At 46.1% G+C, this 15410-nt stretch overlaps 1 long non-coding RNA gene across 1 annotated transcript in view; it reads right to left on the minus strand.

Annotated features, from left to right (window-relative positions):
* Positions 1-246: 246 nt before the first annotated feature.
* The window catches only part of LOC144892650 (uncharacterized), a 189161-nt gene continuing 173997 nt past the window's right edge, over positions 247-15410 (minus strand). The window contains exons 2-3 of the long non-coding RNA XR_013623854.1: positions 1878-2034; positions 247-943 (exon numbers count right to left, since the gene is read on the minus strand). This is a non-coding gene — a long non-coding RNA (uncharacterized LOC144892650). The remainder of the gene's footprint in view (positions 944-1877; positions 2035-15410) is intronic.

The raw sequence follows: 15410 nt of genomic DNA on the forward strand, positions 1-15410 counted from the left end.
CTCTCCTCTGCATCATGTGCAGCCATTTTAACCAGCTCTTATGAACTAAGTCTCATGTGTCTGCCTTGTTATATTTGTCCCCCATACCCATCAATTTCAACTCCCCATTCCCTTTGATCTCCCTGAGTGGGAAGTGTATCAGAAGACAACTTGATATCAAAACGTTGGCCAATAATTCATGTTTAATTACATCCTTATAGCTGAAATAGTATGAGGGGCAGGATTTGGGATCTGAACCGGTAAGAATCCCCTCTCCTCCCCCCTCCTCCTTCCGCCCCCCTTATGGGGATAATTCTCCTCGGGAAGGGTGGGGAGGGGAAGACCGTCGAGTTAGAACCAAAGGACACAATAAATGGATGCAAAAGAGTGCTGACAACACAAACCCAGGGAGAAAGGATAAGATGGATGATGGTAGTGGGAAGGAAGGATGCTAATAAGCAGAATGGATGAGCGGTGGGATGTAGGGACGGATGAGCAATGGAAGACAAAGAACCTCCTCTGGCCACCCGTGGGGATTTGGCCGAGAATTCCAACAGGTGTGAATGTGCCCTTTCTGGGAAGTCCTTATCGTTCAACATTGTAACCATATGTGTTTGTGATTCGGAAAAGCTCTTCATTCTTTAAGGATTTTGAAGCTGCGCATTTCTCTTTCTCCCTCTTGGATGTAATCTCCATAGATTGCCAGTGTCAGTCCCAGTGAGTCGCAGAAGTCCTTTGCTGAGGTGCCATGGCTGGTGCGAGATGTACCCACACCCAACCAGCTGGCATGATGACAGTTGAAGTCGCCACATATGAGGAAGAGAGAGTTTGGATGAGTTGATAGAAGTTGGTCCATGTTGTCAGACAGTGAAATGTAAATGGAGTCATCACTGTTTGGAGGACGGTACAGAACACATATTAACAAAAGGTGGGAGCGGAGAGGAAGCCATAGCCAGAGGTACTCCTGGGGGTGAGGAGGAGAGAGGGCAGTGCAAGGAGAGTGAGGAAGAGAGTTTTTGATAAAGATAGCAACCCCACCACCAATCCATTGTTATCTAAGTATTCATTGTTATCTAAGTATCCATTAAGATTATAGTATCCATTGTTATCTAAGATAGAGATTATAGTATCCATTGTTATCTAAGATAGAGATTATAGTATCCATTGTTAACTAAGATAGAGATTATAGTATCCATTGTTATCTAAGATAGAGATTATAGCATCCATTGTTATCTAAGATAGAGATTATAGTATCCATTGTTATCTAAGATAGAGATTATAGTATCCATTGTTATCTAAGATAGAGATTATAGTATCCATTGTTATCTAAGATAGAGATTATAGTATCCATTGTTATCTAAGATAGAGATTATAGTATCCATTGTTATCTAAGATAGAGATTATAGTATCCATTGTTATCTAAGATAGAGATTATAGTATCCATTGTTATCTAAGATAGAGATTATAGTATCCATTGGTATCTAAGATAGAGATTATAGTATCCATTGTTATCTAAGATAGAGATTATAGTATCCATTGTTATCTAAGATAGAGATTATAGTATCCAAGTAAGTTATAGTCAAGTCTGTAAGTTATCAATTTCTAAATAAACTACTGTATCAGTTTCTATGAAAGAGTTTGGCTTGTGTGTAAGGTTGGAAGTTATTAATGGCTTGTAATGTACCAGCATAATTAAGTTGATGTGTAAGCCATTTGTTTGTTTGTATGTTATATGTTTGGATGTGTGCTTGCTGTTTGCGTGTAAAGTATGTGGTTCGGCTGGATGTTGTGGCAGCATGACCGTGTTGTTTCGTAGAATGCACATCGCAGGTGTCAAGGTAAATTGTGCAATTTCCCACTCGCTGATAGCTGCATCCGGTGGGTTTCCAATACATCACCTTGAGAGAAAGAGCTTCACACCCTCATGGAGAGGAGCACATTCTGTTGTTATTTTTACTTTAGTGTGCAAGATCCCATTCACACGTTGACTCCGAATAATGATGTTCTGAAGCTCTCGTACCCATGAAATCCTTTGGCCACGAGCTGGAGTATCTCCTGTGAGGCAGCATCAGACAGAGCGAGTCCATGACAATGTTACTTGTTGCATTCATGTAATTTCCAATAGTAATTATTTAATAATTTACTCTTAGTGAAACTACTGACAATTAAGTGCCTCAGCTGAGGCACGACTGGTGCATTCCACCTGGTGGAAAGATCATTCCCTATAGGTGAAGCTTACCTTCATCATCGTATGATCTGACAGTGCATGGATGTGAATAGGAACAAGGCTAAATAGTTGTAAATAAAGTACACAAAAAGGTAATTTGCCCAATCAGGATTGTGTTACTACTGACAAACTAGCCAGAACTATGCAAATTGATGGTCATGCAGCATAAAAAATAATAACAACAATAGTAACAAGAGGAGAGAATTGATTTGTTCCAAACTGGTTCTGCAACTTATCATAATAAAGCCTGCAACAAGTTTCAGTTGAATATGTTATGGAGTATGGGAAAAATTCCAGAAAACCACAGGTGGGATGGACGGACAGATGGACAGACACAGATGAAACCTATAGTCCCCTCTGGGTAGGGAACTAATAACGGTGATGATAAAAACAAAACAACTGTGTTTTAAAGTGGGAACCATTTGTTTGTTTGTTAGCTCACTCCTCCTCCTCCTGTAAATTTTGACCAAACTTGCCATAAATATACACAGAAACTCTTGGGGTTGAGGGTGTTCTCGGGAGTTCCATGGCCCAATCCCTCCAGTTGTGTTCATGATAAAGGTTCAAACAGTCACTAAAACTCAGGATGGTTTTCTGTGCAGCTGTACAAACGATCTCTGATTAAGTAGATTGATAATGGCTGAAAGGCTTGGATGTTGATCGGTGGGAGACTGGGGAGAAAAGAGGAACCACCTTTAGAGACCATTTTTTCCCCGCTTCGCGGGGGTTTGCCTTTTTTAGGCACCATGGTCCCCTTTTTGAAGCAATGTTTTATAGCCGGATGCCCTTCCTGCCACCAACCCTGTTGGTCGCCTCTTGCTGGGCGTAATTTGCCCAATCAGGACTGTGTTACTACTAACCGTGAACTGGTACTCAATTTGCCGACTTCTGAAGGATGACAGGCTGAGTCAACCCCCCTGGCTTTAATTCAGCGATCGACCAGGATTCGAACCCAGGATCCTAGGATCCCAAGCCGGCACCCTAACCGCTAAGCCAACACCAGGCTGGGAGAGCTGGGGAGGAGGGGGGTAATTTGGCAAAATTGTATGACGAGGTAAAGCAAAATGCTTCAGACTGTCTGCCTGTCTGATTGTGAAGGAAGAATTGAAAATCATTCCAAACAGGAAACTTACTGCTTTTAGGGACATCATAAAGGACACAAACGACAGGCATGAATAGCTAATTTAACGTGCTGTTAAATAAGGTGGTGTAAAAGATGGTGTATCCCAAATAATTCAACGGCGGTAAACTTCCGATTCTATGGGGTTTTTCTGCAACCTTTAAAACGTTAATTTTATTACCTTCGCCATCAAAGGTTATGTTTTCACCCCTGTCTGTTTGTCCGTTTGTCTGTTTGTTTGTCTGTTTGTAAACAAAATATCTCAAAAGGTTGTGGACGGATTCAGACGAAATTTATCAGAGAGGTAGCGAATGTCAGGAGGACGAAATGATTAGATTTTGGTGAATATCCAGATTCGGATCCGGCTACTAGAATTTTAAAAAGTGATTCTTCACCATTGGGAGATTGGGTCAAAAACGATACATAGCAGGATATCTCAAAAAGTTATGGATGGATTTGGACAAAACTTGTTGGACAGGTTATGTGTCTGACAACTACGATTCGATTCGATTTTGGTGAAGATCTGAATATGGATTCGGATATGGGAATTATTTAATTTATCAAGTGATTCTTCACCATTGGGAGATCGGGCCAAAAACGATACATAGCAGGCTATCTCAAAAAGTTATGGATGGATTTGGACAAAACTTGTTGGACAGGTTATGTGTCTAACAACTACGATTCGATACGATTTTGGTGAAGATCTGAATATGGATTCGGATATGGGAATTATTTAATTTATCAAGTGATTCTTCACCATTGGGAGATCGGGCCAAAAACGATACATAGCAGGCTATCTCAAAAAGTTATGGATGGATTTGGACAAAACTTGTTGGACAGGTTATGTGTCTAACAACTACGATTCGATACGATTTTGGTGAAGATCTGAATATGGATTCGGATATGGGAATTATTTAATTTATCAAGTGATTCTTCACCATTGGGAGATCGGGCCAAAAACGATACATAGCAGGCTATCTCAAAAAGTTGTGGATGGATTTGGACGAAACTTGTTGGACAGGTTATGTGTCTGACAACGACTATTCGATACGATTTTGGTGAAGATCTGAATTTGGATTCGGATATGGGAATTATTTAATTTATCAAGTGATTCTTCAATCTTCACCATTGGGAGATCGGGCCAAAAACGATACATAGCAGGCTATCTCAAAAAGTTGTGGATGGATTTGGACGAAACTTGTTGGACAGGTTATGTGTCTGACAACGACGATTCGATTCGATTTTGGTGAAGATCTGAATATGGATTCGGATATGGGAATTATTTAATTTATCAAGTGATTCTTCACCTTTGGGAGATCGGGCCAAAAACGATACATAGCAGGATATCTCAAAAAGTTATGGATGGATTTGGACGAAACTTGTTGGACCGGTTGTGTGTGTGACAAGGAAGAATCGATTCGATTTTGGTGGAGATCCGGATCCGGATCCAGATAATAAAAAATTTAAAGTGATTCTTCACCATTGAGTGATGTGGCCAACGAGGCAGAGGTATGCTCTCTACTGAGTGCCGCTCTAGGTTAAATTGAATTATATTGTTACGGACGCGGTTTAGATGTTATTATGGGCTGAGCGGATGGTCCACCGCGACCGTTACAGGATCCCCGATTGGCCCGACTCCCCCAACGTTGACCAGATCGCACCACAGATATTCAATTTGGAAACCTCTAAAGCGACCGAAAGAGAAGGAAGAGAGAAGAAGACAGAGTACAGAGGAGTAACAGGATTTATTATACACACAAGCAAAAAGAAGGAGCGATCAAAGTTATTTACAACAATGGATGGAAGAAGCAGTCACACAGTGAATCGTTAGCTTATACTAGTCAATTTACTTAACCCCAGGACAACGATTAGGACAGACGACGTTCACACTTACACGGGGGATATTGCAGGCAGGTATGGCTTGAGGATGGATGGTTGTTTTTGGGAGGCAATGGAGGGTCCAGCGTGGATTGCTGCCTGGCGCGTCCTTTTCGTGGCCTGCGGCCCCTTAGCTGCCCCCTTAGCTGCAGCGCAGCCGGTCGCACGATGGCTCGCACACACCTCCTCGTTCAGGCGTCTTCCTTCTCCCCAGCAACAACGAGCGACAGCAAGCAAGAGGACGGGTCAGAGCAAGAGAGGCAAGAGCAAGAGGAAGAGGAAGAGGGTGGAGTGCGTCCCGCGGCGACTTATATTGGTTTTCTCACCGAACCTTCGCGCACTTTCTCGGGGGTTCCCGCTCCGCCCTCTCTTAGCCAAACCCCTTGTTCTGGGTTGGATGAGCGGGGCCGACTTACTCCTCCCCCCTATGACGAGGGGGGCGACCCGTCTTCTCTAGCCACTCCCCTTGTTCGTAATGGCCGCAAATGGCGAAAACCGGTCAGCAGCTGCAGGTACTGCGCCGTCACGTTGCACAGCAGTTCAGTACTGCAATAAACGTTTGCTGTGAAAGCTCAAGTGGGGGAATCCCTGGCACTTCAGCTGCCATGGATCATCGGAGGGGCCTACGCTTTATTTCGTTTGATGCAATGCAGAGTCAATCTAGTGGGAAACACATATTTAGCCTACATAGAATAAGGAAATAAACTATTTAAAAAGATATATCGTGGCCTGTGTGTAAGTTTCATGGAATTAACTAGGAGGACGGCTGCGACCATTATTTACATTACGAGGGTGTTACACACAACAAAACCGTTACACTTCTCAAATTCGTTACACTGCACCCTCCTTTCTTCAGGCCCGTCCTCAGGCCTACAAACTTTAACTTAGTGTGACACGTAGGTGTAATTCCCTCTACAATTAACCTGACCCTGAGTGTGACAATCTTAAAACACAAATAAGTATGTCCCCCTATTGCATTGCACCCTGTCTAACAGACTCAAGCCCACAGCTAACCGAATTACGGAATTGTCCTCAAACTATACATTTACGGTGGGGAGAATTATTTACAGTGACGTTATTTCTTATTTACAATGCAACACAGGACCTGTGTTTTTTGTTTTTTTTAGGGAACAAGAAAAAGAAATTCCTGTTGGGAGGGAGGAGACAGCACGCATTGCATCGATGCACCAGTACCAATACCACCAAAGCACCCAAAAGCACCACAAAGCACCACAAAGCACCAAAAGCACCAAAAGCACCACTCGGTGCACAGTCACCGTTACACTTCTCAAATTCGTTACACTGCACCCTCCTTTCTTCAGGCCCGTCCTCAGGCCTACAAACTTTAACTTAGTGTGACACGTAGGTGTAATTCCCTCTACAATTAACCTGACCCTGAGTGTGACAATCTTAAAACACAAATAAGTATGTCCCCCTATTGCATTGCACCCTGTCTAACAGACTCAAGCCCACAGCTAACCGAATTACGGAATTGTCCTCAAACTATACATTTACGGTGGGGAGAATTATTTACAGTGACGTTATTTCTTATTTACAATGCAACACAGGACCTGTGTTTTTTTTTTTTTTAGGGAACAAGAAAAAGAAATTCCTGTTGGGAGGGAGGAGACAGCACGCATTGCATCGATGCACCAGTACCAATACCACCAAAGCACCCAAAAGCACCACAAAGCACCACAAAGCACCAAAAGCACCAAAAGCACCACTCGGTGCACAGTCACAGTTCATAATAGTTCTCTCGGTGCACAGTTCATAATAAACACAACAAAACAACTGGTGGTGGTCTTCTCTTTCTCTGCTGGGCCGATGTTCTTCCCGACGTCTTCTGGCTTCATGCGGCCTACTTGGAAATAATAAAAAGCACAACTTGTGTTCATTTTTATTTAGGGCCTCAGGGGCCAACTAAGGGTGGTCCACCTGTTTGGCATAGGTGTCGCCTTACCGAGGTCCGCAAGCAAGATTCCCTGGCCACTATGGCCGGTCTCCAACAGAGGTGCCCTGCCCCAGAACCTGGGGTCCATCAAGTGGTACTTGGCCGCAGAACAGCGGTCCATAAAGTGGTACATCAACACAATGCATGCTGGTTCTGAGGATCTCGTGCGCACAATGGCCATCTCACGCACGCTCCCCTCGGCACCCAATGGCGCACAGGTCCTCAAGTGGGAGACAAAAGGGGGGAAGACAAATGAGCGAGGGGTAAGGTCACAAGGGTACACGTCAATAAAGGCAATGCAGGGTGAAGTGCGTACGGAGAGCGAAGTGAGAAAAACTCGTACCTACCGTATGTCACCCCCCCTGTCACCTACACTACCCTTGCCCTTATCCCATCTTTACAAGAATTTACACCTTTACAAATCCGTCGCTACTGTCACGTCTTCCCCTTATTTCCCATACCAAATTCGTCTCCACAATCCCACTATCCAAAATTTGCCATCATCAATTCATCATCAATCCTCATAAGGAGGAAGAGATGGAACATCAAGCACAATGTCACACCCACGTCATGATGCGTCTCACAATTCAAAACATTTGCACATAAAAATAATTAAACATGGCATGGTGTGGAGGTACGTCATCTTTACTTCCGGTGAGTGCATGTAGATGGTGCGAGGAGACTTTAATCCTAACTATCCTCTAAATGACTTTAACACCCTTTACACTACCCGGGGTCTTTCCCTGCCAATCCATTGGCCAACTTACACTATGGGTTCTAAAAACCAATTCCCATTGCCCAAACTGTGGTGCTTCTCAATTTGGGGTCTCACTCCCCCGATCCATCTCCCGGTGCCCTTGCACAATTTCTGGGCTGTAACGTGTAGCTCTCCCAGCAGGTCTACCCACCTGCACACCTCCACCACTGTAGTTGCCACCCGAGCTTACCTAGCTCCTCACCCTAACCTAACTAACTGGGGAAGACCCCTCCTGGCTCTGTCACCCCTTGGTGCCCTCTGGCACTGGGCTACCCGGGTCCGTCCTCCGGATCCTCGGGCCCCATCCACAACTACCGGCTCCCAGAGCCCACCTGCGGCCTCACCTGGACGACATCCTCAGTGGTGGAGTGCCCAAACCAACTACACACACTAACAGGCTACACGCCCAGCCATTTCCACAACACTAATGCACCCATCCAAACATCATTCTTCCACTCGCACCACAGATGCCAATATCCAACCACAATTTACCTATACCCTCTACCTAACACTTACACTACCCGCCCCGGGTATCCGTGATGGGGGTCCACTCTTCCCCCATTCACACCTTCGCACCATCCACTCCACTCCACAATTTCCACCATACTCACTCCACGACCATCCATTCCAATGCTCCATACCATTTATTCCATACACCTGTTATTGCACACCTGTGCACTCACACCTGGTGCCACCTGCACCCTCCTTTCTTCCTGGACCATTTGGTCAACACAACACGCAATCACCACTACTCCCTCATACACTGCTCCACACACCTGTTCAGTTCTCACCTGTTCAATCCTCAAACACACGGCATCATCTCAGCTAACTACTCCCCTCTGAAACTTGCGCTTCCCAGTCGTCCCTTTCAACTATTGCGCTCCCTCGTCATTATAATCCACACTAATCTACCTGCGTCCCCACTACAGGTATCCTTGTCACTACCTAACCTTAACGTCACCTAATGTCATCTTCTAGGTCCCTACACACGATATCCTAACCCACCCGGGCTAGTTTTCACTGCCATACACCCCATAATCTAGTGCTCCTTTGCCCCCCCTCGCCGTGAGGGATGGTGGATTGCCCATCCCACCACATCGGGGAGGTCCCACTATCAATTTTGCTCGTCCAAATTCCAACCAATTCAAAAATTTTCCATTTACTGCCAATTCTACCCACTATTATAAATTTTGTATCAAATCACTATCACTATCACTATCACCATCATCACAGTCCACTATATCCTAGCCTCGGTGCGTCGTGACATCATTAAACTCGGTTTGTAAAGCCGAGCAATGAATTCGGGTGATTTGGTTGCCTGCAGGTTGAATCCGTCCGGCTTTCGGTTCAAGGGAGGTGGTTTGGTTGGGCCGAGATTCCACGCACCATCTCGGCGCGGCACCTTGCGGTCCCGGGCCCGATGGCTCAATCTCCCCCGGTCGGAACCCCGTCCCCACGAGGGGGCACCGTTCCGCTTCCTCCCACTCGCCCTTGAACCGGACCGGTCGCCTCGCCCGCCAAGGCCCGGACTCGACCGTGCAGGGCGGGGCCAAGCCCGAATCGGCAACGACGCTTCGAAGAGAAACGACGCAGCTTCGATCCGCGCCGGGCCTCGCATCCAACAAAGCACGCCGCGCCCCGAGTGCTCGCATCGGCTATCCGTCGCCCTAACCGCTAACCCGGTTACCGTCGATGCTTCACCTGCATGCTCACACGCATACGCTACCCCTTTCACACTCCCAAAACCCGGCGTTCCACCGCCGTCAGTACATTCCACCAACGCTCTCCCTGTTACACACCACTCCTCTCGTGCACACTCTTGCGCACACTTTGGTCCACACCTCTCCTCCGTTACGTCCTCCGTAACACTCACCATGGGCGTGCACTCTTGCATCCACCCACTAACGCGCTCACATGGGCTCTCCCACACCCACGCTACCACTAACTCAGGTGTGCTTCCTCGCACACCCTCGACCATTCCAAGCGTGCATTCTCGCACCCGCTCCACCACCAACTCACTCCTCGTGTCACACTCCGTACACCCCGACGTGCATTCTCGCTCGCACTCGGTTTCACTCCCACACTTTATAACACACCCACTCGCCGACGCACACTTTTTCCTCCCACACGTGCCATTTCCACTCACACGGGACCCTTCACCAACGCCCGGGGGCCATATCGATCCCAATCGCGCGACAATTCTTTTGTCGCTAAACATCCTCTGTAACACTCACCACAGGCATACACTTTCTCGTTACATCCTCTGTAACACTCACCACAGGCGTACACTGTCTCGTTACATCCTCTGTAACACTCACCACAGGCGTGCATTCCCCCTTACTCTTGACAGCGCACTCTTTCCCCATGCACCTGTCCGTTACCCACCTTGCTCGCGCACACTCTCCCGTTACATCCTCTGTAACACTCACCACAGGCGTACACTTTCTCGTTACATCCTCTGTAACACTCACCACAGGCGTACACTGTCTCGTTACATCCCCTGTAACACTCACCACAGGCGTGCATTCCCCCTTACTCTTGACAGCGCACTCTTTCCCCATGCACCTGTCCGTTACACACCTTTCTCGCGCATCCTCTTGCGCACACTCTTTCGTTACTTCCTCCGTAACACTTACCACACCGCGCTTCCATGTACCCCCTCGCACACGCGCTTCGACCGACTCACTCTCGACAGCACACTCACACCCCATGGTGGGACATTCTCGTACACCTCTTTTTTTGCACACCAGACCTGTCGCACACTTCACCAACGGCCTTTCACGCACACCCGGATCCAAACCAATCCCCAAGCCGACTGAAGCTTTCCTCACATCATATACATTGCCGAATATTTCGCCACTCACCTTGGCACCTCGTCTCCGCACCTCTTTTGCCACCTGCAAACTTTTTATTTGGTTAGTGAGCACGACATCACGATTTGAGCACCGACCTTGTACATATTCCGTCACCTCTTCCTGGATTTCTCTTTTAGTTTCTGTCCGTCTCTTCTTAATTTCACTCACCCCCTCTAACACCTCCTTTAACTTTTGCTTCACCTCTTTTATTTCCCGGTGTGTCTCCTCAAGTTCGTCCTCTAAGGCTACCGTGACCGTCTCTATGTGCATCCTCACCTGCCGGTCCTTCGTCTCCATCACCTCTGTCACCTCGTCCAACCTAATTGTCAGTCCCTCACGTACCATCTGACATTGCCTCTGTGTCGCTATTAAGTCATTTTTAATTTCTTTTTGTGTCGCCTTTAACCCTCCTAGTACCGCAGTGTTCTTTTGAACCTGCTCCACTAACTCCGTCTGTCCCTCTGTCAACTGTTCCACCTCCTCCGTCAGATCTTCTATTCCCCCTTGTAACCTCGCCGTATTATTCCTCACCTCTTTCTCTATACGCTTTTCACCTCGCTTTACCTCCTCGCGTACCCCCGAGACCTCCTCACTTACACCTCGTCGTATCTCCTCTTTCATCTCCTCCCTCTCCTTTGTAGATGCCACCCTCATCTGTCCCAATTCATCCCTCTGAGCATCCAGTTTGGTTTCTACCCCGATTCTCACCTCCTCTATCTGGTTCCCCATTCGTTTGATTTCCCTGGCAGATTGTTCCCCTATTTCCCGCAATTTGTCCTCCATCCTATTTTCTAACCCCATTAACCCATTTTTCACCTCTTTTATCCCGTTGTCTAACCCCTCAAAATTATTGTCTAACTTCCCAAATTTCTTGTCTAACCCCTCACCGGTACCCCTCGCTTCGTCCCTCATTGCCCCCATTTGCTCACTCTGAGCCCTTATTTGCTCACTATTCTTGTCCATAAGGGCCTTCATTTGGATCATAAAGAGATTCCAATCCACCAGTGGCGCTGCTACGGTCGCGGACGCGGCTAAATTTGGCGCCACAATAACCATGTGCGCGAGGCCGCCATTTTGTGCACCTGAAGCCTCGTGCGCGAGGATGCCATTTTGTGCGTCTGATACCCCCTCAACCGCCTCCTCATTGCTCTCCTCCATTTCTCCCCTCTGATCCTGGGTTACCCCTAACCCGTCTATCTCCCCCACCGACATCCGATCGCCTTGATTGTCCATGGCGCGATCTCAAAATTCGGGTTTTATAAAACAAAATTTCGGTACTTTATAATTTTGACCAAATTTTTTTTCCTAGATGTTTTTTTTATTTATTTATTTGGTTCGGGCCTCGAATCTCACTCCTCGACACCAATTGTTACGGTAATAACACAATTGGTGTTCCAAAATTTGGGCCTAACAAATTTAGTCCCAGGTCCGAATCCGACACTCCTGACACCAATTGTTACGGTAATAACACAATTGGTGTTCCAAAATTTGGGCCTAACAAATTTAGTCCGAGGTCCGAATCCGACACTCCTGACACCAATTGTTATGGACGCGGTTTAGATGTTATTATGGGCCGAGCGGATGGTCCACTGCGACCGTTACAGGATCCCCGATTGGCCCGACTCCCCCAACGTTGACCAGATCGCACCACAGATATTCAATTTGGAAACCTCTAAAGCGACCGAAAGAGAAGGAAGAGAGAAGAAGACAGAGTATGGAGGAGTAACAGGATTTATTATACACACAAGCAAAAAGAAGGAGCGATCAAAGTTATTTACAACAATGGATGGAAGAAGCAGTCACACAGTGAATCGTTAGCTTATACTAGTCAATTTACTTAACCCCAGGACAACGATTAGGACAGACGACGTTCACACTTACACGGGGGATATTGCAGGCAGGTATGGCTTGAGGATGGATGGTTGTTTTTGGGAGGCAATGGAGGGTCCAGCGTGGATTGCTGCCTGGCGCGTCCTTTTCGTGGCCTGCGGCCCCTTAGCTGCCCCCTTAGCTGCAGCGCAGCCGGTCGCACGATGGCTCGCACACACCTGCTCGTTCAGGCGTCTTCCTTCTCCCCAGCAACAACGAGCGACAGCAAGCAAGAGGACGGGGTCAGAGCAAGAGAGGCAAGAGCAAGAGGAAGAGGAAGAGGGTGGAGTGCGTCCCGCGGCGACTTATATTGGTTTTCTCACCGAACCTTCGCGCACTTTCTCGGGGGTTCCCGCTCCGCCCTCCCTTAGCCAAACCCCTTGTTCTGGGTTGGATGAGCGGGGCCGACTTACTCCTCCCCCCTATGACGAGGGGGGCGACCCGTCTTCTCTAGCCACTCCCCTTGTTCGTAATGGCCGCAAATGGCGAAAACCGGTCAGCAGCTGCAGGTAAGGCGCCGTCACGTTGCACAGCAGTTCAGTACTGCAATAAACGGTTGCTGTCAAAGCTCAAGTGGGGGAATCCCTGGCACTTGAGCTGCCATGGATCATCGGAGGGGCCTACGCTTTATTTCGTTTGATGCAATGCAGAGTCAATCTAGTGGGAAACACATATTTAGCCTACATAGAATAAGGAAATAAACTATTTAAAAAGATATATCGTGGCCTGTGTGTAAGTTTCATGGAATTAACTAGGAGGACGGCTGCGACCATTATTTACATTACGAGGGTGTTACACACAACAAAACCGTTACACTTCTCAAATTCGTTACAATATATTGAACACTGTAGAAAAAAAAATCGTCTTGTTTGCACTTTCAAAAACCCTCGGTTTAGCAGTACTTTAGCAAAATTGTACATCGTCTTAACCAATCAAATTTCTGCTCACAGGGCGGGGGAACATCGGTATATCCAGGCAAAATGGTATTGTTAGAGCTAGGCCTAATATGAGAGTTGTACTCTTATATACCGTAGTTGGTTACAGTTCTAATTACAGGAGTCTTCAGAGAATAACTATAGTAAAGGGATGCTATTTTTGCCTGGGATGCCTGGATGACACTTCAGAGCGCTAATTGAGAACACTTGAGGGCCTAATTTGTCTATAATTACACATCCTACTGAAATACACATTTTGGTGTCTGTCTGTCTCTCTCAGTCTGTCTGTCTGTCTGTCTGTCGATGCATTTGGATGTTAGTTATCCAATCTCAACCAAAGTTGCTAGGAGGACTAAGGGTCCATCATAACTCCTAAGACTACTTGGTTTCCCCCCACCCCCGGAGGGTTCCGAAGGTAGAAGGATGCAAATTCTCTCCATAAATATGTACTGTGTGGTTCTGCTCCTGGTGGTGCTGGGAAAGGGTGTTATGAGTGACGCTTCTGCGGCATTAATTGTATCACGAGTCAGAGGCCTTCACATTATTTTTGCACGCTCTTGTCCTATGTTGCTTTCGATTCAACTGCAAAAAGTTCTGGAGGAATTCCCATGTTCTGTTGCCTTTCTCGGTCTTGGACAACTCCCCATGTTTAGGTTTATTGATATCAGCTCGAGTGTCGTTCCACATTTTTATGGCGTTTTTCCAACAAAATTGACACAAACAAAAATGACTATAGCTTAATAATAATAATAATAATTATAATAATAATAATAATAATAATAATAACATTACAACAAAATAATAATACTGAATTAGGGTGTTAATATTTGCACCTTTCTGTTGAAGAAGAAGAAGCAGGATTTCGAGCTTATCCCCAACTGGACCACTCTCCCTCCAAACCATTGGAATTCATTCCGAGATCAGCCCACCCTCGCTGTCGTGTTTTTGGGAAGTTTTAAGATTGGGTACTTGTAGGAGCCAAGAGGACGTGTATATTGTATTGTGTCGGTATTTTATTACCCTGCGCTCGCGAAGCTAAAAGCGAGGTTAAGCATTCAGGTGCGTACGTGTGCCGTGTGCCGTACGCGTGTGTGCCGTACGTGTCTGCATTTTAAAAATGCATTTTCTCGGCAACCGTTAGTCCGATTGACACTAAGTTTTACCATAGAAGCGCCTCCACCTGTATAATTTTTTTATTCATAATTATGACGTCATAGATCACGTGGTATAGACGTCATCTTGGAAAAACGTTACACCTCTATATCTCCCAAACCGCTTAATGGAAAAAATTGAAACATGGCTCATTGTCAAGTACTCTCCATGGAGAATAAGATGTGTTGATGGTGATGTCATCGGTGCCTTAATTATGACGTCATAATTCGACAGGGACAATGCTTAGTCTGATCAGTTTGAAATGTATTGAGCGTGATCTATGCAACAATTATATTAGAGAATATAAATTTATGACGTCATCGCTCACATGGTCTGGCAGCCACATTGGATCAAAGAAAAAAAAATGTTCAAAAAGAGAAGAGTTGGCTCGCAACAAGTTGACTGCGCAGGGTAAGTATTCTATGAATACCATCTAGTTGTGTTGGTATTCAAATTCATTAAATAATAAATCAAGAATTCAAATAGCCAGGCCTAATAGGTGGATACGGCCAATTCAATTTGAAATTTGATTTCAAATTGGTCACCTTTTGGGCAATTAAATGAATAAATCATCTTCTCACAGCCACTTCAAAATGATTTTCCCAGAAAAGGTAACATACGGCCATAAAGTGTTCAGAAACATAGGGCCCGGACCCTAATGTTAAAAAGCGACCCCCTGGCAAG

The sequence above is a fragment of the Myxine glutinosa genome, chromosome 6, assembly GCF_964187855.1.
Source record: "Myxine glutinosa chromosome 6, kmMyxGlut1.1, whole genome shotgun sequence".
NCBI classification, from domain to species: domain Eukaryota; kingdom Metazoa; phylum Chordata; class Myxini; order Myxiniformes; family Myxinidae; genus Myxine; species Myxine glutinosa.